At 35.4% G+C, this 22,940-nt stretch overlaps 1 protein-coding gene across 4 annotated transcripts in view; it reads left to right on the top strand.

Annotated features, from left to right (window-relative positions):
- Positions 1-22,940, top strand: part of TENM1 (teneurin transmembrane protein 1) — a 537,663-nt gene that overhangs the window by 73,340 nt on the left and 441,383 nt on the right. Inside the window, exon 1 of one of the 4 annotated variants that reach the window (XM_048959376.1) lies at positions 2,506-2,826. The exons of the other annotated variants lie outside the window; for them this stretch is intronic. The gene's annotated coding sequence lies outside the window, so the exon portion shown is untranslated. Of the gene's footprint in view, positions 1-2,505; positions 2,827-22,940 lie in introns of those variants that run through there. 4 annotated transcript variants of the gene reach the window in all.

Below are 22,940 nucleotides of genomic sequence, written 5' to 3' on the forward strand. Positions count from 1 at the left end.
AATAATTCAATTTCATAAGTTCTCACATTTATAACTTTTTGTCAAAATTAAACTTCTGTGAATACCATTTCGTTGCAAGACTAAAAATTCTAGGTTGCTTGTAGTTCTTGGTCTGCGTTTTCAGGACAGATGCAACTCAGTGTTCTGAAGAGCTCAGCTCTCTCACATTCTTCTAGTTTGATATTTGGACAGGTTTTCAAAAAGTAATGAAGCAAGTGCGGTTAGTCTTATAACATTTGGGTTAAGGTCATGCTTCTAGTCTCTCTTCTGAAGCTGCGGAGGCAGGTCAGCAGTCTAAAGCAAAGACTCATTTTGCAAAATGAAACCAAAAAACCCTCTCAAATTCTACATAAAAATCTTAAAACAATAGGGTAAACAGTTCTAGTATGCTTTCAGTGTACAATCTGACCTCTTCTAGGAGGTGCTTATGTTAGAAGCATAGCTGTTAGGTAAGAGAGACACAGTTTTCAGTGGGGCACTTCAAAATTCAGACCAGCCTGCTTTTATAACTTAGCTTGGTTGGCAAAGAGTTCTGCATGGTTTATCTATAAATAATTGAACTGCAAATAAACCTGTTGTCACCTGAAGTACATGGTAACCTTAATAATAACATTAGGAGTAGCCTTAAAATGGTGGAAAACAGATGAGATGCAAACATATTCCCTAGCAACAATGCAGATACTGAGTTACATGAGCAATTGGATACCACTCTTGTCACAGATATTACATTTCTTTGTATCACTGCAGATCAGCTAATTAAAAAGTGCATTTAGCCAGAGGAATTATTGTTATGAAATCACAGTTATGCTGTAAGCAAATACAAAGAAAAAGTAATAAAGCTTAATTTACTTATGAACACTCTAATCCATCTGCTATACCAATATATCAACGTTAAGATTATCCTGTATTATTGTAGTATTCCTTTTTCCAAGTATGTTCCACTGAAAAATAATGAGGATTAGAATTCAGTCCTGTAGAAGAGGACTGTGAGAAACAAATTCAAATGATGATGAAATAACTGTGTTTAAATTCCAAAGAGTGGTGGTTAATATGACAGTGGTCAGGTGTTTCATTCACTTGTGGTTGGAATTCAAGAAATTTCTTATCATTTTAATGCTGCATAAAGTAACTTCCACGTCCATCCTTGTGGACAAGCGATTCTCTTTGATAGTGCTGATGAATTTCTTATCTTCTCCAGAAGGAAGGGAGCAAGAACATCTGAGGACAGAATGATGACTTTTTCTCTTCTACATCTATCAGCATTTCTATAATTGTGTGAAATTCTGCCTGAGAGCATATTTAAAATGTGTGTATGTGAATCTTAAAAGGTGGATGCAAAATGACTTCTGACTGCAGATCATGTAGACAGAGCTCTGCAAATTTATAGTTCTGTTTCTTCCAATTTTTATCTTCCAATTTTTAGAAAACGGGGGAGTAGATTAACTAAATCAAACTAGTTGGTACTTTTTCCTTGGTATGTCATTCTATGGGGAAAAAATATAGGTATCTGTTTCCAATAATTTTGCATTTTGTTTTTTTTAGCATCTACTAATGTCCTAGTGAAACTAAGCAACAGGAAATATACACTAATTATTCTTTTGTGTATGCATTCTTTTTTGTCCTGCAAAGCAATGCTGATCTGTTACATGGGATGAGCTCTTCAGTGCCAGCAGAACTAGGTATTTGGATATAGAGATAGGTACTTGGAATCTTTACCAGACACTGGGAAGTGAGATTTTATATCCACTCCTTGCACATATTGCCTTGAACAGGTGTTTGCTGCCTGTTGCCAGGAAGCAGTTACATATCCAGTCACATATCCATATGCAGTGCAGCATAGCACCCTGGCTCTTGTCAAAAGAAAGTCCCAGCCTCTCTCCAGTGAGATAGTTGTGGCTGGTGAGAAGCCATCCTTTTGAGAAGATGCCAGGCAAACGATATAATCAGTCTGTACCTTTGGCTTAGCAAGCCCTCCTGCCTAATTTTTAAGGGTAGTAGTTCTCTCTTCAGCTTCTCACTTCTATGGCCTCTTAAAGTAGCACATTTGATCCATGACAATGTATGTTGGCTCCAGCCTTTCATTGAAGATAGAAACTTCGTGTGAAGCTGGTTTTAAAAAAAGTAATAAAAACCTAATCTTGTACCAACTTATGCTTATGCTCCATAAGCATCTCTTCAGCTTCTGCATTTAACTTCACTCAGTTATCACAAATGTGAAAACCATTACTGCGATCTGCTGGCTCTGACTTAAGCCGTTTCCTAAATAATTTTATTGACAGTTCTCCTACTGCTGTTGCTGACTTGCAAATACCTGATTTACGGAGAAAAACACCCTTTCACATATGTCTACCGGTAAATTTTGCCTCTTGCAGTACTGTGAGTAGTCTACTTTTCACACAGATGGGTATGAGCTGAAATAAGCTCTGTGATGTGTTCAGAGCCATGTGAGTGGGAAAGCAGAAATGAACAATTTACTGTGAAGCATTTAATTTTTTTTTTTTCTAGGAGAGGCAGAGGGGGAAAAAGGAGTAGGGATTACAAGGGCTGCTCTGAGAGTGTTGCTCCTGTTCTATGATGTAGGCCCACAATGTCAGAGGCGGATGTTGATGGGATGGCAGTAGAGGTTGAACCTTCCCACCACTGTTCCATTATGTTGTGTGGCCATGTGACAGATGGCAGCAGAGGGGCAGTCTGACAGAATGGCATCTGATATGGACAGACATATGAAGCAAAGGGGTGGAACTGAATTCCTACGTGTGGAAGAAATGGCAGCCATTGACATTCATCAATGATTGCTGAACGAGTGGATGTGAGCACAGTGAGGAGGTAGGTGGTGCATTTCAGCAGTGGTGACAGGGACCTGTAAAACAAGTTTGTTTGGTTGGTTTTTTTGCAACAGATATGTAGTTATGAATGTGGTATGCAGACTGCTGTTCATCACTGGCAAAAATGCATAGCTTATGGTGATGACTGTGCTGAAAAAGAGTGTATTGTAGCTATGAATTTGCTCTATCCATAGTGATAGTGTTGTTATGCTCTTTGCAGCTGCTGTAGTTTCCATGAAAATAAATAGAAGGCATTACTTTTTGGGCCATCTACATATATATATATGTATATATACTACTATACATATATATATATATATGTATATACACTACTAGTGTGAGATCATTTTTGATGCTAAGACTGTTTGTGTTACACTTTTCAGATGAGTAGATGAACATTTACTGAACACATGGAATAAACTAATTACATCAGCTATTAATGTTTTTAACTCTGAATTACTTCATGAATACAAATTAATTTTCATGACAGTCTCTAAGATTAACCTGGATTATACTGCTGTGTACTAATTCTTATAAGATGTTCTGTTAGCACATATTTACAGATATCTATGTCAAAAACGCATTCAAATGTTGTCCTTTGAATTCTTCATTCTACATCATGATTAACAGCAGAACTGTGGACTGTCATTGTTTTTTATGACTTTTCTGTTCTAAAAGATGATCCCTAAGTCTCTCCAAGTGTATCGTGCTTTCTTTAATTATTATTTTTTTTTTTAAAGAAAGCCTTGCTGTTTTTAAACCTCTTTTTATCCCTTGAGCTGTTGCCAAAGACAGGCTTTGCATTATTTAGCATTTTTAATTCAGCTTGAAACATTTCTTAAAGAAACAATGTGATCTATGTAGAAAAATTTCTCCTTTCAGTTTTTCAACTACAGGAGTCAAAAAATAGCAATTCTTTGTGTAAGAAGACTCAAGACAGCACTGAACTGTTTCCTTCTACACATGAGCTCACTCTGAATGTTCAGTCTGCCTTTATTTCAGAGAAGAGTGTGAGATAGTAAGGAGTGCTATAAAACACTGGGGATTGGAAATGCAGCTTTTGGATGCAAGGGAGTGATAGGTCAGGGGTAAGCAGAGAGCACTGTGAGATGGAGAGAAATTGACAACTTCTACAAGTAAGGCTGCTGCTCAACTGCACTGAAAGGAAAGGATTTCACCTTTGTCTTTCGTTTTCTTTTTGATGGTGTTGAACACTGCAGAACATTTGTTCCGTGGAGGATGTAGTCAAAGAGTCTGTTGTCTCTTCTTTGGGAGAACAAGGGAAAAGAAGAATGCTTTGAGCAGTGCTTTTTCTTTGCCCAGAGGCTCTATATTTGAAGTAACAGAACTACATGTAAAATGAAAATGATTGGAAACCATACCAATGTAAACAATGCTTTTCCTTTTTGCTTCATGACATTTTTCTATCTTTGATTCATTTCAGGGTCATGCATTAGGGTTACATTCCGGATGTTCTTTCATTTTTTTGTCCTCTATTATAATTTCTTTCTAAATATTTTTTCTAGTCTCCATGAATGCTTAAATCTGCATCAAAATCTGAATCCTAACAAGCAATAATACAGCACCAGGACTGTATATAGTGAAATGTACTGGGAGGGTTTGCTGGTGGAAATGTCATGGTAGGTTTGCCTAAATTCCTTTGTTCTATAGTTGCACAGGTTCTTTGAAGTGATCTTGATGGCAGAGGAATAACAGTCACATTATTGAAAGCAAATGAAGTGAGCACATGCTGTCAGTTTTGAAAATTATTATTAACAAATATTGTTGCATTTTAGGAGCTGACGTTGGAAAAATATTGATGTATTCTTGTCACCATACTAGTAGCACTCTTGAAACTTAATGTCACCAAGAAATTAATTCAAAAACTGCTCGCTAACAAGTTACAAGAATAGCAACATCCTGGGTGGTAACATCTACTCATTTGCAGTAGGTTAGTAAAATAGTCCCCAGAAGATTCTGTTTGGAAGAGACCTTGTTATCCTCAGTTCTGCTTCGTATTCACTGTACAGCATTTTTGGCTCTGTGTTGGCTCAACGGCTTGTACAATTGTTTCAAATAATTCCAATGATGGAAGTTCCACCAGATCTCTGAATCATTGTTCAAGTATCTGGCCACCTTCATATTGAAAAGATGTTGTTGTATTATCTAGTGAGAATTTTGCATGCTCCAACACATCTGTTGTGTGTGTTTTGTTAGGGTATGCAGTTCTGTCCAGGAAATAATTTCTGCACCTGATAAGCTATGTATTTGTTTTGGGAGGGGGGAACACACCAATATTTTTTTTTTCTTTCCAAAAACCTTTGAGATTGGCACTCGATTACTTCTATGAAGATTGGAGAATAGATATTAAACCCAAGAACTCTTGAGATTTCATCATCTTGCTACATTTTCAAGTGTTAGTGTAGTAGGTTTATACAGCACATCTACTGCAAGTATCTAAACTGAAAGCTTTTTACAAGTAAATAGTTCTAAGGAATGTATAATAGATGTATATTATATATTCCTTTACTTTGTATTGCACACTTTCACTTCCTAGCTGTTCAACAGCTTCCTGAATATCTGAATTTTTCAGTAGAGTCTTAGTCTGTGATCTCATTGTCAACTTCAGCATAGGAATTACATAGTACAAACACAAATTACAACGCATTGTTTGCTTCCATGAATCTTTTATTTTGATTGAAATTTTATAATTCTAATCAAGTTTGTTCGTTCAGCTCCAGAATTGCTAATACTTAGTAACCCAAGGAAATTGCTTGTAAGAATAAGCATTAATTATTTGACCTTGGCTTCATATACACTCTAATCTAGTACTGGAGTTATTTAAATGTGGAGAAAGATGTCCCTGTCCTTCACACATTGGCCTTTAGTTTTCCTCACTAATAGCTTTAGTCATTTCATAACGTATTTTACAAGCAAGGTCAAGTTAACAGGGGCTTTTATAGGCCAATATTTTACAGGAAATCAGTGAACCAAAAACTGTAATTATGTATGGGAAATAATCCCTTGAACAATTAGTGATGATTAACTGGCTGTTATCATTGAGACAAGTTGTAAGGATTTGATATAAGGGGTAGAAACCAACTCACCAAACCTATGGTAAGTGTTACGTATTTCATAAAGCTCTCCATTTATTTTCTTGTACCTAAACAACAGTGCATGTAGAGCTCTAGTTGTGGCTTTTAACTGTTGGTATTGTAAGCTATAAAACTGCATTTTCACGCAGTGTTGCTGCTTCAAAAAGCAGTGAGCTCATTGCTAGTGTACAGTATTAAATTAGCATAGCAGCACTGAAAAATTTTCATCTGGTTAGGTATTCTATGTGCCACCATAGTTGTTTTCAAACTAGTTTGATTCTGTGCAGCAGAACACAGTTGTATGATGTTGCTAAATGTCACTGTACAACTTCCAAATAGGATTGAGAATCAAATGTGAACAGCAAGCAATTTCCATACCACTGAAATCAGTAACCACCCCGTGAAGCATGGACATGAGGAAACCAGGCAGAATAGGGCATCTCTGAGGAGGAAAAAAAAAAAAAAAAAAAAAAACACCCCAAAACAGCTGTATAGTAGATGGAATGTTTGGTCTGATAGAGCCCAATGTCCTAAAACTGCCTCACGTATGTCTTCCTACATTCAGGAATATGTAGGTGTAGGGGAGGAGGAGCACCAAGTGCTCTTGAATAGATCATTAAGATTGCAATGATGCCTAAATAAATAAACAAATAAATAAAAACATTATCTAGGGTAGTTGAAGCAGTTTTAGGAAAGAAAAATCTCGTGTGCTCAGCAGAATATTTGGACAAGTGACAAAAAAAAAAAAATAAGACTGAAGGAAACTATGTTGATTTTCAAGCTAAGTAAAAACCAAAGGCTAGAATCATAATGAGGATCTACATTTAATAAATACTTTCTGGCAGTTACATTATACCTATGGTAAATAAGAGATGTGGGCTCAAATCCACTAAACTTCCTTCAGAACAAAGGCAATTCCTTTTTTATCCCAAGTAAGTTGCTAATATGTCAGTCAGTAAAGTGTTATGAGGTCTCTTCATCTTTCCTTCTGAAGCTGTATCATTTCATACAGAACATTAAAATTTTCATTAGAACAGGGACTAGATCCCAGATGTCCCAGGTTTCATGAAACCGATCTAATTAGCTGTTGTGTTCATCCATATCTCTCAAAGAGCAGCTTCATTGGCTTTCTTACCTAGACTTTCACTGGAGGCTTTGCCTAGGTTTATAGGCCACAGTGCAACACATCCCCAGGTGGCTTCACCTCATGCATAGTCTGCTCTCACAGGGACTATTTATAAAAATAATATCATAAGGTAACTTGATAAAATTATTCTATAAACTGTTCACAGTTTCAGTCACTACTTGTTTTAAAGCATGTTCTGTATTTCTAGAATACTGAAGAAATGAATTAGGTCTATTTATAATTTTGTGTGATTTCTACAAGAATGCAAATTCACCTGGCACAAAATTTAAAAAACAATAATAAATTAATAAATATTACACTTCTAATTTGAAAAAAAATCAAAATAGTCTGAAACACACCTTCCAGACACATATGTTATTTTTACAGTGCAGAATAATTTCTGTTTTGTACAGTTAGTGCTGATTAAAAGAAATTCACCTCATAGAATTTAATAAAACTAGCTAATTTAAGAACAGTCAGGGTATTAAAATTTACTATACATGACAACTGTTCTCATTTAAGAATGCACCCTACCACCTCTATTTGATTAGATTTCCTATTATAAGTTCTGAAAAGGTTAATGAATACCTTAACAAAGCAACTCTGGTTCTATAATTGGGTGTAATAAGAAGATACAGCAATGGGCTTCTTTGTTGTTGTAATTTAGAACTTAGATGTGTTGTAAAAACAACATAGTAAGTGTAAAGAAAAATAAGGTCTCCTAAGTTCATGGTTTGAAGATAGAAATTGCTTTATACTCTAGTTGGTGTAAACAGCTAACAAAACTCTGCAGTTCCGTGCTCTGTATCTACAAGTATTTATCTCAAAGGCAATTATTTTTCATTCCCGTAAGTAGAGACAGAAAACGTTACAAGAAATGAAACCTTGTAAAAAGATATCTCCTGAACTCATCTGAAACCCAGCTATGCTTTGCGTATCTACTGTGGGATTTGAAATCGTCTTCAAAGTCAATCTGTGTCTCTCTCTTGGCTTCAATTTTGCTCGAGTAGAAATTAGAGAGTCTGGTCATCTTTGCTCATGCAAAGGATCTACTTTCTTGATTATTTGGGGAACCTACTTCCCTCTGAATCTAGTTTCAGGCTGCTACTCCTTTCAGCACTGTTCCTTGAATACGTATGATGAATTATACCCAAGAGTATGGCTTGCTAATACTTTTCTGTGTACCGAGCTTCTTTCAGTCAAGTCTCACTGACTGCATTTGCTCATCTCATTCCTAACCAGCTAGTACCTAAAGATTTTTATTCTTTTGTATTTTCCATTTCATGTTCTTTCAAATCTTGCTGATGCTTTTGTTGGTAGTTTCCAATTCTCTAGCCTTACCTTTCTTGCACTACTGAACTTTGTTTTGTCTGTACTATTTAAGCCTTTATGGACCTTAAGTTCCTTCTGTATAATATCCTGAACCTTTTCTGCACTGATGAATTCTTCCAAGCTTGTTCCATCAGAAAATTCATGAAGAATCATAGAATAGAATCAAAGAATCATAGAATCCTTAGAGTTGGATGGTATCTTTAAAGGCCATCCAGTCCAACTCCCCTGCGATGAACAGGGACACCACAGCTAGGTCACTCTGCCCAGGGCCTGATCCAGTCTAGCCTTGGAAGTCTCCAGGGATGGGGCATAAGGATCACCTCTAGGCAGCCTGTTCCGGTGCCTCAACACTTTCACTGTGAAAGACTTTCCTTTTATCCAAGAACATCTTTTTTATTAAAAATAATATTAGTGAGAGTGCTTCACAAGATGGGTCCATAAGTTCCAGGAGGTGAGGGACTTGCACGTTCAAGTGTAAATTTGATGTTTATGTACTGGCAGAGAGGGAAAACTAAAACTTATATAGGGTCTCAATTTATTTCTCTCATACCTGTTTACTCTGGCTGAGTCAAGATGTAGGGGAAGAATTTGATGCGTGTTGTTTTTTATTTAAGCATTTAGTGTAACACTCCTTTTTGTGTATTAAATTTCTCAATTCATTCTACCTGAAGTCTCTTCCAAGGAAAATCAATTATTTGTTAATTCATATTTCTATTAGAGCCTGTGGTATGGAACATCTTGTAGGAAAAGGAGGAGGACATCAATTTGGCTGAGATTGTACATGTTAAAAACGATGTGTCCTTAACACGGTTCATCTTAAGTCTGGTAAATAAGGTAAAATTTAAATAGACCAACTCAGTCTTTCCTAGGAGATGGACAGAAAAAATACAACTTATTCCTTTAGAAAGATTGTATTTTCAAATTCTGTTCTTAAATTATAATTACAACAATGATTTCTACGTAATTTAGTTTTATATAAATATTTGCATATTTCTGCTTTTCAGCTGGTGTAAAAAGTGATTGTTCCCTAAGCCAGTGAGGCCATGTGAGTTTTCATGACATGTTTGTTCTGAACAGTGGGCTACTAGCTTGAACGAGCCATACAAAGAGGTTGTAAAAACGAATTTGAGAGTCTTGGCTAAACATTTTTGACTGAACCTCTCATTCTACAAAACGGTTTTCACTCCTAATCTTATAGCTTCTTTCTGTAACCAGCAAAACTGGAAATATTTCACATCAATAAAATGAATTAAAGGAAGATTCAATGTGAGAAAAAGAAGGAAGAAGCTACGCCCATCACCTCTCAATATAACTGGATTTTAATTAGCTGCATTTCAACAGCTAATGATGGTGAAAACACATCAGCAGCTAAAGTTCCATTTAGTATTTTTTGCTAATGTTTGAAAACGTAATCTTGTAAGCTACTCAAAGTCCCATTCAGACTGTTAAAAAGTGTTTGTTTTAAAATTAAATTATGTTCATTTCTTTTCTATCTATCATTAGATCATTACGCATGGCACATAAGTGTTATTTAAGAAACGTACTCACCAATCAACATCAACTATTTAAAAAATATTTTGAGTTACAAGAAGTGGATTAGAATATGAAAAACAGCATTTCTGAGCTCTACTAATTAAATCACCACCAGGAAAAAGGCATTATTTTTTAGTGGTAGATGAAAGTAACACAAGGAGCGCTGAAGGAATTCGTTCTATTGATGAGCACTTTCAAGTGAGTCAGTAGTACTACTGATTATAAACTATCATCGTGAAACTAGGTAACAATTTACTTAATCAATTACCAAGGGATGAAAATAAAACAAGAAAACTCATTCAGTGTCTGTTTTTGAGGAAATTTTTTTATTTGGCTTCTTCGCTCTGCTGGCTGATAGAAATCCAAGAGGTCAGCTGCATGGTTCCCTTGGCTGTGAATGATTCATTTCTGTGTTTTTTCCTATCTTGCTTGTCATCTTCCTAATTAGAGGGTTCAAGTCATTTTCTTTAATGTGGAACTATACATTCCTACTGTTCTGCACATATAATCCCTGTTGACAGGTAAATTAGAGTATAGCGTGCTCTTTTTCTTTGGATGTTTAGGTGATCTCTTACTATAAAATATAGATGCTATTTTTTTTTCAGTGAGACATACTGAGAGAAATAGCATAGCAGCTGCAAAAATGATGCTAAGTATAATGGAAAGTTAATGGGAGGATACTCTGGCTAGTGCTAGGCAAGATCATGTCAGAAGGATTACAATTACCAGCATTATTTCTATTATCTGAGGCCTGTTATGGTCTTCCGAGTACAACTGTGCTTTAAAAGTAGGGATGGGTTATTGTATTGAAAAATTACTGTAATAATAGACTATAGAGTTCAGTGTAATTCTGAAGGATTACAGCACTGTTTCTATACTAGTTTTTAAAAAAATTGTGGCCTCACAAAGGTTTGTGACATCTTTGCTATGTATTTAGATCAGGAGAGTGTACATCAATCTCTCTCTAAAATGACATGAACAGAATATGGTTTGCTGTTATTTACAGGTCCCCAGAGAGTTTATGGATGATTGAAAGATGACAGTGAAATGGTAAAATGGTGACAATTCACTTCAGGACAGTGAATTACATTCCTCGTGTGTTTGTGTGTACACTTCTGTTGACAGAAAGTTGCCCTTTGTCCTTATAAATCAAAATGCTACCTTGCTTTAGTCACTGATTCTTCATTTACTTTCACTTGCACATTTTTTTCTTTCTGCTTAAGAAATAAATATGTAGACTTAAATATAGACTTAATCAACATGTAGTGCATCGCTCTTCAGGTGTTGTGCATAACTGACTTCAAAGCACTTCAGTTTAGATTGTCTCTGTGTATAAAATAGTCTATTGCTTTACTTAGTTGACCTGGAGAGTGATCCAAAAGCCATGGCCAGCCAATTTATTCCATTTGAAACTAGTAAACAAATTTATTTCAGCTGATTCACCCTAGTAATTAGCATTAGGTGGCCTTGAATGAAGTAAATTCATCTAAACTTCATTGTTAAAACACGTTGTTTTAAAATGTGTACAGGAGGAATAAATGAGGGAAGTAGCCACAAAGAAAATTAAATACACTGTAATGTCATTTAACAAGAAGCCAAAGTGCTTGAAAATAAGCTAAGAAAGGATTGGAATTGAGGACATCCTTCCTTACTCCCATGAAAAGCACTTCTAGGAAGGTACCTTAAAAGTATTGAATTTTGAATACAGTGAATGCCATGTGATTTAAGCTGTACTAATAAGGAGTTAATCAGCTGCCATCCTAAATGATGTCCTTGAAAGAGTAGTGATGAACTACCAGTGAGTATTGGGAAGACTTTAATCTCTGTATTCACCCAGTTCGGGGTTTTAGCCTTTGCTGTGGTCTCATTGAATTAGTGAACTAGTGGCACTGGGTAGAAGTCATCAAAGAAATATTGTTAAATACCTCCATAGTGTAGGATGCTGCTTATAATAAGATGATACGTATCTACACATGGAATAAATAGTGGGACAGAACTTTTACTATTGTGTATTTGAGTTTCTAGTGACAGTGGTTCTTAAACAGAGGCATCTTCTCTTTCAGGTTTGTAGTAACTTTTTATTCTTATTTGAATTCTCTGTCAGTACTGTTGCCAGCTCTGTATTCATTTCTGGTGTCCATAATTGAAGACGAATGTTAAAGAATAGAGAAACTTAAATGATTAAGGAGAAAATGCAATTCATAGAGAAAAATTTCAAGAAGCTAAATCTTGAAGTGTTTATCAAATACAAGATGTTGATCAGAATTTTCCTAAATGTCAGTGTAGTAGAAAATGCATAACAGATGTACCTTCAATCTAGCAGAGAAGGATTTAAAAATATATACTAAAAGACATCTGATAAGTGAAAGCTGAAGATTGACAAATTTAGGGCAGAGATAACAGTGATAATAAGGTAGGCACTGGAAAAACTTACCTACAGGTAGTCTATACTTTTAATCAGGTTTGTAACTTCTATGAGAAGTGTTCTTTGGAAAATGGAAATGTACTAGTACCAAGAAAGAAAAAGGTAGCTGGCATAATTTTTCTTGTGAAATGAACATTTCTTCGTTAGCATGCCTTTAGAAAGACTGTTTATTTGATAGTAATTGTTTCATAGCTTGCTCTTCAGAGATTTCAAAGTTCTCTGTATAATATATTCAATGCAGTACCAGTAGCCCTTAACCCAGGCATGTCCACTCCATGGGATGCATGCAGCCCAGTGCCGCTCACAATGCAGCCCAGCCCCTGCCTTGTGTAATGTGCCCCATGGAGCAGGAGATGCCAAAGGGATCCACCATCAGAAGGCTGAGAGTACAGGTGTAGGAAATACAGCTGCAGAATTATTTCCCTGTTTATGTGCTGTTCTGCTTGCTTTCTGATGTGGAAGTGTTGTTTTCTTCCTACAAGACAGACCTGATTTGGAAGTCAAGATTTGGAGGGTCAAGCTTGAAAGGGTAGTTCTGCTCTGATTAGGAAATATCTGGTTTTTAAGTCTCCAAGTATAATGAAAGCAAAAAGTAACTAGAATACTTTAAAAAAAAAACAAAAAAAAAAAAACCTAGATTTTGAAAACTCTGGGAATTAATATTTTTCACCCTACTCTGCAAAGAACTGTCTTAATTTTATAAAATAGAATCAAGAAATAATCAACCATCTCATATAATATCATATAATAGGCTTTAGGTAGATGGGAAAAAAATCTGGAAGGTGCTACACAAGTTTAACTGCATTTTCCAAAGTTCAAGCACATTATTTTTACTATAACACTAGCTGGCATTATTAAAATACCAGAAGACATCGACTCTCAAATCACTATTAAAATGATCTACTGCACATTGCCCTCCCAAGTTCAAGGGTGCATTTTGGTGGTCATATTTCTTTTGAAGGCTTATGAGTCTGTCAGGACTGTGAGGCTTCAGTAAGTACATTGGATAGATAATCTGAATGTGTTAAAGCTGCTTAAAACCGTGTTGCATTCAGATCAGTGTTTCTGATATCAACCCTCTGTGCTGAAAATGAATTTTAAGCCAGGCCTCCATGCATATATTTTCTTTTTAATTGACATATTGATTTCATATAAAACTAACACAAGAGTTTCATCTGTACTCTACCATTCCTCAGTGCAAGAGAAAGTATCACCTGTATTAAAATTCTGTTATTATCTATCTATCAAAGCAGTAGACAAGACATGAGCAAGAGATTGAGTTGAAAATAGAGAACTAATTATAAGTTTGTGGGAGTGACAGTTGTTTTGTTTAGTAGTTGAAGTGGGAGGAATTGGAATAAATATTGTGATTTTGTATTTTTTGCTGGGTCAGAGGATGAAACCTTCTCAAAGACCGAATGAGAAAAGAATATGTCATAAAAGCTTAATTCAATAGAATTTTAGGTCACTTTGCAAATTGATCACCTAGGACACATAGTTTTACTCTTTATTAAAATGGAAGATCACGCTTCAAGGAATAAAAAGATTTGCCACACTTCAAAGAGAGAAGTTGGTGAGAGGGGAAGAGTGATGATATAGTCTTGAAAAATATAATTCTGAAGATAGCTGAAGTGTCAACATAGTGAAACCCATTGCCATTTATCGTCTGTGGAAAGATACCTATGAGAGGTAATTCTTGTCTTTAAGTGCAAAGATATTAGGTTAAAGTGGGTGCTTTATTGCCCGTGTATGACATGAAATAAGTCACTAAGAGAGAATATTTTTTCAGAAAAAAAATTGAAATTAGAAACCAATCACAAAAATAATAAAAGAATGATCTTTCTTAAAATAAGTTGTTTGTTTCTTTCATTTTTTTTTTTTCCAAGAGAAATAAGAACTTGTGAAAAATGTATCTAGGGAAACATGCAGGAGAAAAGATCTTGATATAAGTGGATCTCTAAACTAGCAGATAAAGGCAAAAAAAAATAATCAAAGAGGTAGCAGGAATACAAGAATGAAAGTACTAATTTTTAATAAGGTTATTAAGTCATTCTAGGGGTATGGAAGTGCAGAGTGAGAAGAAACTATTTGATTTAACAAATCTAACTGCAGGTAGTCATGTAGTCCAATTGCTTGCAATCAGTGTCTTGTTTGTCACTCTCAGAAGGATGCAAAGGAACATCTTTTTTTAAACTTCCCTGCATCACACAGGTTGCAAAACGTACATGCTGAATGTTATAAATGAGAAATTTTTTTAATGAGACCAAAGCCTAGAGCTATTTGTAACAGACAGTAGAAGAAATGAAGGGCAGCACCACTGTCCTCCATAATAGCAGGGAATTTGGTAAAGTGATCCTAGGAAATAACCATGCCACATGATAAAGAAGAGAAATCTTTTTGTAGGAATGTGCTAGAGTTGGTAATGCATTAAGTCATTAAATCAAAACCAGATTCTTATTAAAAGATAAACTGTAGTTCTACCATAACTTTTCATCCACCAACCTGAATTATTGGTTCTGTGTTATGCAGGAGACTGAATTGAATGATCATAAAACTGTCCTTTCTGTCCTTAAAATTTTTGCATGTATGGAATAAATGGTTAAATGTAATGACCTGAGAGAAATCCTGAAATAAATAGATAACATAATTTGTAAAGCATGTTGCCTAATACTATTTCGCAGTCATCTGAGATGCTGAGAAGGGACCCAGGTTTGTGTAGAAAAGACAACAGGAGTGGTGAGTCTCTTCCTGAATGCACAGGGCAGAACAGTCATATTAGACAGATGGAACATCCTGTGCAAAGCTGGAGTCTTTCGCTAACAGGTCCACAGAAAAAAAACCCAGTATAAAACACTTCTGTAATGTCAAAATTGAAACAGAAAATCTTTTTCCATCTACATCGTTCCTGAGGTGTTTGAAATATTTCCAGGAGTTCTAAACGTCAGTAGTTGGACTGTGTCGTTCTTATTATATCATCATCTAAACAGTACCTATAAAGTGTTTTAATGAGAATTATTTTGACAAGTCACCTTGCAATTATGGTTCCTATATTGACAAATGATGCCATTTTGTCATAAGCACTTCAAATAATTACAGCACTTGTCAGAAATCTCTAGACCAGATTATTTCACGCACAGGAAACTTTTTAAAAATCTGTATCTGAATCGCATTATATTCTGTCCTTGATGTGGCATCGCATCACTTCTGTCGACAGATGATAGCATTACAGATAAAGAAGCCTATCTTACCAAAGGATTATGCCTGTCAGGGCCTGGGAGATTTTTTGTCATCCTGAAGCTGATTGCAGCATTCTTTGTGCAAGTTTTGGGAGCTGGGGATAAAACTGGATGACAGGGCTATCACAATGAGTTTGCATCTTGCAGTGGTTTAATAGAAATGGGCACACTTTTTTTTTTTTTCCATTTTAAAATTCTGTATTTGAGATTCTGAGTTACCACTTGAATTCTGAACAGTGTGTGTCTGTGATAGACACATTACATTTTGTCCCCTTCTGGTTGTTAAACAAGCTTATAGGATGAGGCAAACGTTTGTCACTTCTTGTCAGCTCCGTGATGGTAATGTGATGCTTCTTCTCAAACCTGAGATATCGCTGTTTTGCTGCTTTCCATCCGTATCAGTATTCTTCAGAATTTAGACTTCTTCTCAATCCTTTAGAATCTTTGGATAGATGGGACATTTAGGGTTTTTTTCCTAACCAATCTGGATAACTGGGACTTTTCCAAGGCAGCCTGCTTTGTTTCATAGAAGATTCATTGATTTTCAGTTCTATCTCCATCAAAAGCCCAGACACGAGGGGCTGAGACTGCTTTGAGCCTGCTGGTTGTACACGTGAGCTGCTTGCCTACGCAGGAGGCCTGTTATTTCATCCCATGTAGGTCTCCAAGATACAAACATGTCTTCATGACACAAGGTTTATTTTTGATTAATAGTAAGAAAACCAGTAAGTTCAATCCATCCTGGATTTTCTTCTTTCTGATGCTGCCAGTCACTACATTTCAGAATAAACGGTATGAGCAGAAGAGAGTATCTGATAATTCTTGAGGATTACTGGTAACATCACCTTGCTACAGCTGCCCTGAGATCTGCTGCTCGAAGGAGTGAGGCAGCATAAGGAGTGGGATCTATAGAATCTTGGGTATGGTTTTTAACATGCAAATGCATAAATTTTTTACACATAGCACATAGTGGGGGAGGTGGGAGAAGAAAAAAAAAAAAAAGGAGGTAATGCCTTAGAAATAGTTCTCCGTGTGTTCAATTCAGTTACTACACATCAAATCAACATATGACATTATTTAAATGGAGAGCAGATATAACGTATGTTAAAGATTTTTCTAATGCACTGTACCTTAAGCAAGGTATGCAGTATACCACACAGTAAGTCTAAGGCTTTTTTTTTTTTTTTTTAATTCTTCCAAACCTTATTAAAAAGAATCCACAATGACCTTATTAAAAAGAATCCACAATGTTCTAATTAGGACACTCTTTATTTTCAGCAGCTGTTGAAAAATTATGGAAATAGTCATATTAGAAAGTAACTTTATTTCATATGCTTATATTTATTTCTACAACACTTTACTAGCTTTGTATTATAATACAGTGATTTGATATCATAAATGGTTGCTAATGATAATTAAGGTTTCAGGTGGGAAGTTAGCAGCAAGAGCACTTTCACTGTGTTTCAGGTAATAGCAAAAAAAGAGAAGGAAGAGGAAAGCAAATGTGCAGAACTGAGTTTTATTTTTGCTAAATTACCCATTCCATTAACTCCCAAAGGCTGCGGTTAGACTGCAGCTTCTGAACAAGCTGGTGTAAGTCATACAGAGACAACCTCGTACTGTTGGTGCTTCTACTCAGTTGTGAAGGTCTAGAGTTCATTAGAGTTTTTAAAACAAACAAGATCCCTTCAGCAATCAAACAGGAAATCTCAAGTTGTTCCAAACTCCAAAAGCAAAATATTTATAGCTATCTGTAATATTAATTAGGTTCATTTTCCTTAAAATCTTTTTCAAGAATGTTGGAAAGGACTTGTGCAAATAGTGTCAGAGGTATCAGTGAGCTAAATGAACTGCTTTGTGGAAGTATTATTTCTATGATATGGAGAAAATAAGGTTGACTTGTAGGAGGAAAAGTCATTTGGAAGAGCTTCGGGAAACACCTTTTATGTCAGTATCTTTGGATAAAAGCTTGGATTGTTGTAATTCCAGTACTGAGCACTGTTTTTGTGAGAGCTTGTTGAAGAGGATCTGTGATGTACAAAAACCTGGCATTTAATTTGAAGTGCTGCAGATATGTTTCATTCCCTGTTTGCTTTCTTGAGAATAGTTACTAAATGCATAATAATGGCAATTGATAGCAGTAATTGTCAGTATTATGATTCAATGTGTAATATGATCCAGCAAATAACATTTGCTGGCCAGTTGCTTTGCATATTCTGAAATATTTTCATTTTCTTCTGTTTTATCTCAGAGTTTTGTACATTTGTTCTGCTACCAAAATGGATGTAAGGGCTTCAAATACTGCATTGCACAGCTTTGTTCCATGTGTATGAGTGTGACGGATTTCAAGTAGCTGATGATAAAGCAGGTGAAGGCTTCTTGTAAATTATTGATATTCTCTAGTCAGAATGCAAAAACTTGAACATTGTTCTTCATTATTCATACTAATGTTTATTACATAAATACATTGTTTTGAGTTAATAATGTATAATTTAAAGTTTGTTTGTCTTGTGAAGGAATACGCTGCAATTTTCCAGTAGAGAAAGTATGACTTGTAGATTGACAATCTGGGTTGCGTCAACATCATTTTCAGATTACTTTTTAAACATCTTATATATTGAAAAAAAACCAAAACATCTGTATTGTATTATTTTATTGTTGTAAAGTGTTGAGTTTACTTGTTGTTTCTTTTTCCTTGACTAAGAAACTTCTATAAATTAGTGTGCTGCAGTTGTGCAGGCTCTCTGGTTCGGATTGCAATCACAATTTCCTTCCCAGTAAGGTGCTGTCATTCTGTTTTCCCTCAAACCTTTGCAGTTAGAAAGAATTTCAGTTTAGGCCATGCTTTTGATAGCAAAAAGGAAGTATACTTGACTTCAGTAAGAGAGGAAAATGAGAGCATCCTGGTGATTTTGTATGTGATGTCTATTGCTCAACTGGAGCACAGTTGGAATTGTTCTAAAGCTACAAGGTGAGGTCCTGAGGTCCCAGCTTTTTTAATCCAAAAAGGCATCCCCTCACTTCTGTGGACACAGAGCTTCCACACTCCCTTTCTTCCAACTCCCTTTCTCCTCCTCCTGACAAAAGATGTCCAGTTGCCCAGCCTTGTTCCATCTAGTTTTCTAAGGTTTTCCAACTGTAACAGAGGCCCTATCCTTTCTTCTTAAATGCAGCACTCCCATCTCAGAGAACCCTATTCTTCCCGCCATCTCCCAGCTGAGTTTCCCAGCTCTTCTCATCAGTTCAGTCATCTGTTCTTCGTGTCTGTGCTTATCCCCTTGCACAGCTCCTACTCCAGCTCTATGAGATGCCATTGCCATCATATCTCTCTGCTTCAGCCCCGTTTTATGCTGTCACCTCCTGTCACCTTATTATTAATGACTGCCATGGCCAAATTAGACCTCTCTGACAGCAAATCATGTGTTCAAGTATAACCTAGAAATGCTCATTAGCTTGGGAAAGCACTGAATGGTATTCATTAAACTATAAGTAGCTTTTCTTTTCATAGTGATGATGCATGTGGACAGATTGGAAGTACTGAGTGAGAATAGTGTTCCTGCCTTTGACCTCACTCCCCAGAAGAATGCAGAGCTTTGAATTTCCTAATAGTAAATGGAAGGATGATGATTTCCCAGAAGCACAAGGAATAGATTCATAGGGAATGAAAACCTCAGAACTACAGCTAAATTCTGTATTATAGATGTCTAGTTCAAATCTGTAAACTTCTTTGAGTCTTTATTGAATTATTCTTTCCCTGAGAGGAAGGAACTAGATAGCAGGAAGGAAGGAAGAAAAAGAAGATTGTAGTGGAAAAGGGTGGTTGACTTAAGTAAAATGGTAGTTCAATTTGTGCCTTCTCTGAATAAAACCTGATAATGAGACAGCAGTGAAAAGCACAGTTGAGGTATAATGTCCAGACCTTAGACCTATATTATTTCAGCATGTGGAGTGAGATGTGCCTAATTAATTTAATCCATAAAATATTACGATGAATGCTGGTAGTAATTTTTCTCTGGACCCTGAGATTTACCATTGTAATGCATTTTTTTAAAAATACTTTTCAAGAATACTCATGAAAATGAAATATCACAGCTGAAGAAAAATTAATGTAAAATGGTAGAAGATTCCATCTATAATTTTAATTATACCGGAATCTTATCCTATAGTTTATTTGTTTGTTTTTGTAGTTTTCACAGTACTACAAATACCGAATTTTATTTAATGTAAAAGTTATTTTCATAATTTTACTTATGTATGACTTAGCATTCCCTTATGAAAAATTGCTTTGCTTTGGCATTTTTTTCTGTTGTACTTTAGACAAAAAAATAAAAATAAAAAAAGTCAGCATTTCACTCACGAATGCAGCAGCTGGGTAAGACTAGCACTGCCTTCCCTGCCCATGTTGCTCTTCCTTCTGAATCCGTCAGTATTTCTCCATTTTACACAATGGGTTTCTAAAGGAATCTCTAAAGTTGGAAAAGGGTAATCAGCTGTGAAAGATGAATATCAAGTGTCTACGCAAAGTGCAATGTATAAACTAGAAAAGCCCTAGGGTGTCAAGATATTACTTGTCGATTTTATACTGGTTTTACATGCCTGTTTATTCTTCCAAGCAAAAAGACACACTTGTTACCTTAGCAACATGGTTATGTTATCTCCAAACATCTGAACCAAATTCTCAAGGCACACATGCTGTTGTTCAGGTGAACCTTGATCACTGTAGGAACTTCAGTTATTCTGCTGTCATAATCAATGGTGATTTTTTGATCTGTGCTCTTAAGCTGGGTTCATCTTAGTTATCTCAGTTTTGTGGTTGTCTTTTCAAGATTTAATTCTTATCAATTAGGATCATAACATGACTGAGGAATTGTTGTTAAATTAAAAATGGCAAGCTTTAATTAAAAATATATTTTGCAAATATTTATATTTCTTAGAAGAAACAAGGATGCTTTTGTTTAAGAAAAAGACATACCATTTGACAAAATTGGCAAATAAGCTGTATGTGGACAATTCATTCCAGTTTAGATGATTTAAACATGTACTTTATGGTGGCATAGCACTTCAGATATTTGTACTTATTACATGGTTTTGATTGTAATACCTTGAAAAAAATGCCTGGGCATCATCAGTGAGGAAGTGGTCTGTGTACCTAAACTGGTTTTTGCTGCTGCTTTTTTTCAGTAAACCTACTGTACAATAGTAAGAGCCACTGGAGGGGAAAAAAAAAAAAAAAAAAAAAAAAAAAAAAAAAAAAAAAAAAAAAAAAAAAAAAAGAAAATTTTACAGTTTCCCTTGTCTTGTATTATTATATTTTCTTCTGGTTTTGGTCTCTTTAAAAATTAAAAAAAAAAAAAAAAAAGTAAAATACAAAAGAAATTTAACCAAGAAAAAAATATATTAGCGGTATGTCGCACCTCTGAAAGGAAGAAGACAAGATGTAAATGTTATTTTAAAGATTAGATAATCTAATCTTTGGAACACAATAGAGTTATGTAGAAATTATTGAACAACAGAGTGAAGCATATCATGCCATTCTGTTTTTGCCTACATCAAGAGAAATTTAATGAATATAGAAAGTAGAAAACTAATCATTCAAAGAAAGAAGCTAGACTCTAAATTGAAGAAACTGAATTAAATGGGAAAACTAGAGACTCGAGGTTCCAGAGAGAATTGGCACTACAAATGAACCACATGAAAGCAATTACAGTTGATGAAGATTTCTTTAAAGGAGACAGAATGCTAAGTTTTAAGTTTAACCCAAATCATCAACTCCATGAAGAGACAAAGAATTAAGTTATATAGTTTATTCTGTTCATGCAGATTTTCTTCCAAGTTAAACTGAATCTTCTGCTAGTGGACACTGTAAGAGGTGACAAATAGATGTGATGGATTACTGCTGTCATGAGAGCAACATTCACTGTTTTAATAGGGAAGGCCAGTACGTTTCCTGATAAGTGTGGCAATGAAAGTATGATCTTCTGGGCTTAGTTTATTTACAGTCTTTTGTAAAAATTACTATTAATTTCATTTTTGGAGAATCACTGTGTGTAACAAAGAAAGGTTTCTTGTTGCTAACATCTCTTTTATACTGATGAATGAAAGTATAAAGGTATTTAAAACAATTACATTGCAATAAGGTCTGAAGTTAAGAAGTGTCTTTTTTTCAGTGAGTGGGATAGGGTGGTAAGATAGCTCCCTTTTCCTCCAAATGGAACATACCTCATTTTTGCTGCAGGTAATAGTTTAAACGTGGGCAGTCACAGTGTGTTGACTGCTGCATTATAGATTCTTAATTTGCTAATCTCTCTCAAACAATCAGAATGCACATGTCAAAAGCCATATCTGTTGTTTACATTAAGACTGAGTTCAGTGGCATATCATCTGTATGATGAATAGGAAAATACACTTCAAGCCTATCCAGTAACTCTGCATTTTTCTCTGCTATCTTAAACCAAGTGCAATTTATACATTATTGAAGTGCAATTAAGTATATGTTCAGCTTGGTAGGGATCTGCAGGATTCCAGACAGATTGTGACATTTGCCACTGTAGATGCTAAGCAACCTTACCTGCTGTTGCAATAGGCCAACAAAAAGTTGTTGCTCTAAAGAACAAATGAGTGTTGTATTTCAAAGTGTTAGTATAGCAATATTTGCCAAAGCAAAAAGTTACTTTTGTTTGCAATAGGATGTGTAATAAAAACACACATGTACCTTATAAATATTCTTTAATATTTTCCTCTGTAATTTTTAATGCAGTGTTTTGGGATAGAGAGCGTATGAGAAAGTGAATACCATAAACTTCTCCATAATGTTCTGGGAATATCTATGATATTCCAGTTTTTCAACAGCAAGAGTTAAATGTGGTGTGCCATTGGAGCACTGTTACAGCTCCTTTATTTATTTCACATAAATGTGGGATAAATTGAGTGAGTAAACAATCAAACACTGTTTTTCTTTTACTTGGCATTTCCTATAGCACTAGAACATTATTGCGAACATACACTTTTATGCAGTGGTAATGACATAAGAGTTGTGTTTGATTGCCTGTGCCCTTCACAAATCACAAGAACTTATTTCATAGCACTCTATGCTATCAAAAAATGCAGCCATGCAGCACTGAAAATAAAACAATTTAATGTGAATGGGGCAACATGCCTAAAATCTTTACTCTGAAATGCTTGACTGCTGCTACTTGGATCACCTGAACACGTTGATTAGTCTGAAATTTGAAGAACAAGTGAATTTGATGGGGGCAAAGATTTCTGAATATTGCTTGACATAACCATTTTCCGTAATTTTTTTACTATAATAGTACCAGGAATGTTTTCTTTTTTGGGTGAAATTTTCAGTGGGTATAATGTAGGGAG

Source organism: Lagopus muta, chromosome 13, assembly GCF_023343835.1.
Source record: "Lagopus muta isolate bLagMut1 chromosome 13, bLagMut1 primary, whole genome shotgun sequence".
Taxonomy (NCBI): domain Eukaryota; kingdom Metazoa; phylum Chordata; class Aves; order Galliformes; family Phasianidae; genus Lagopus; species Lagopus muta.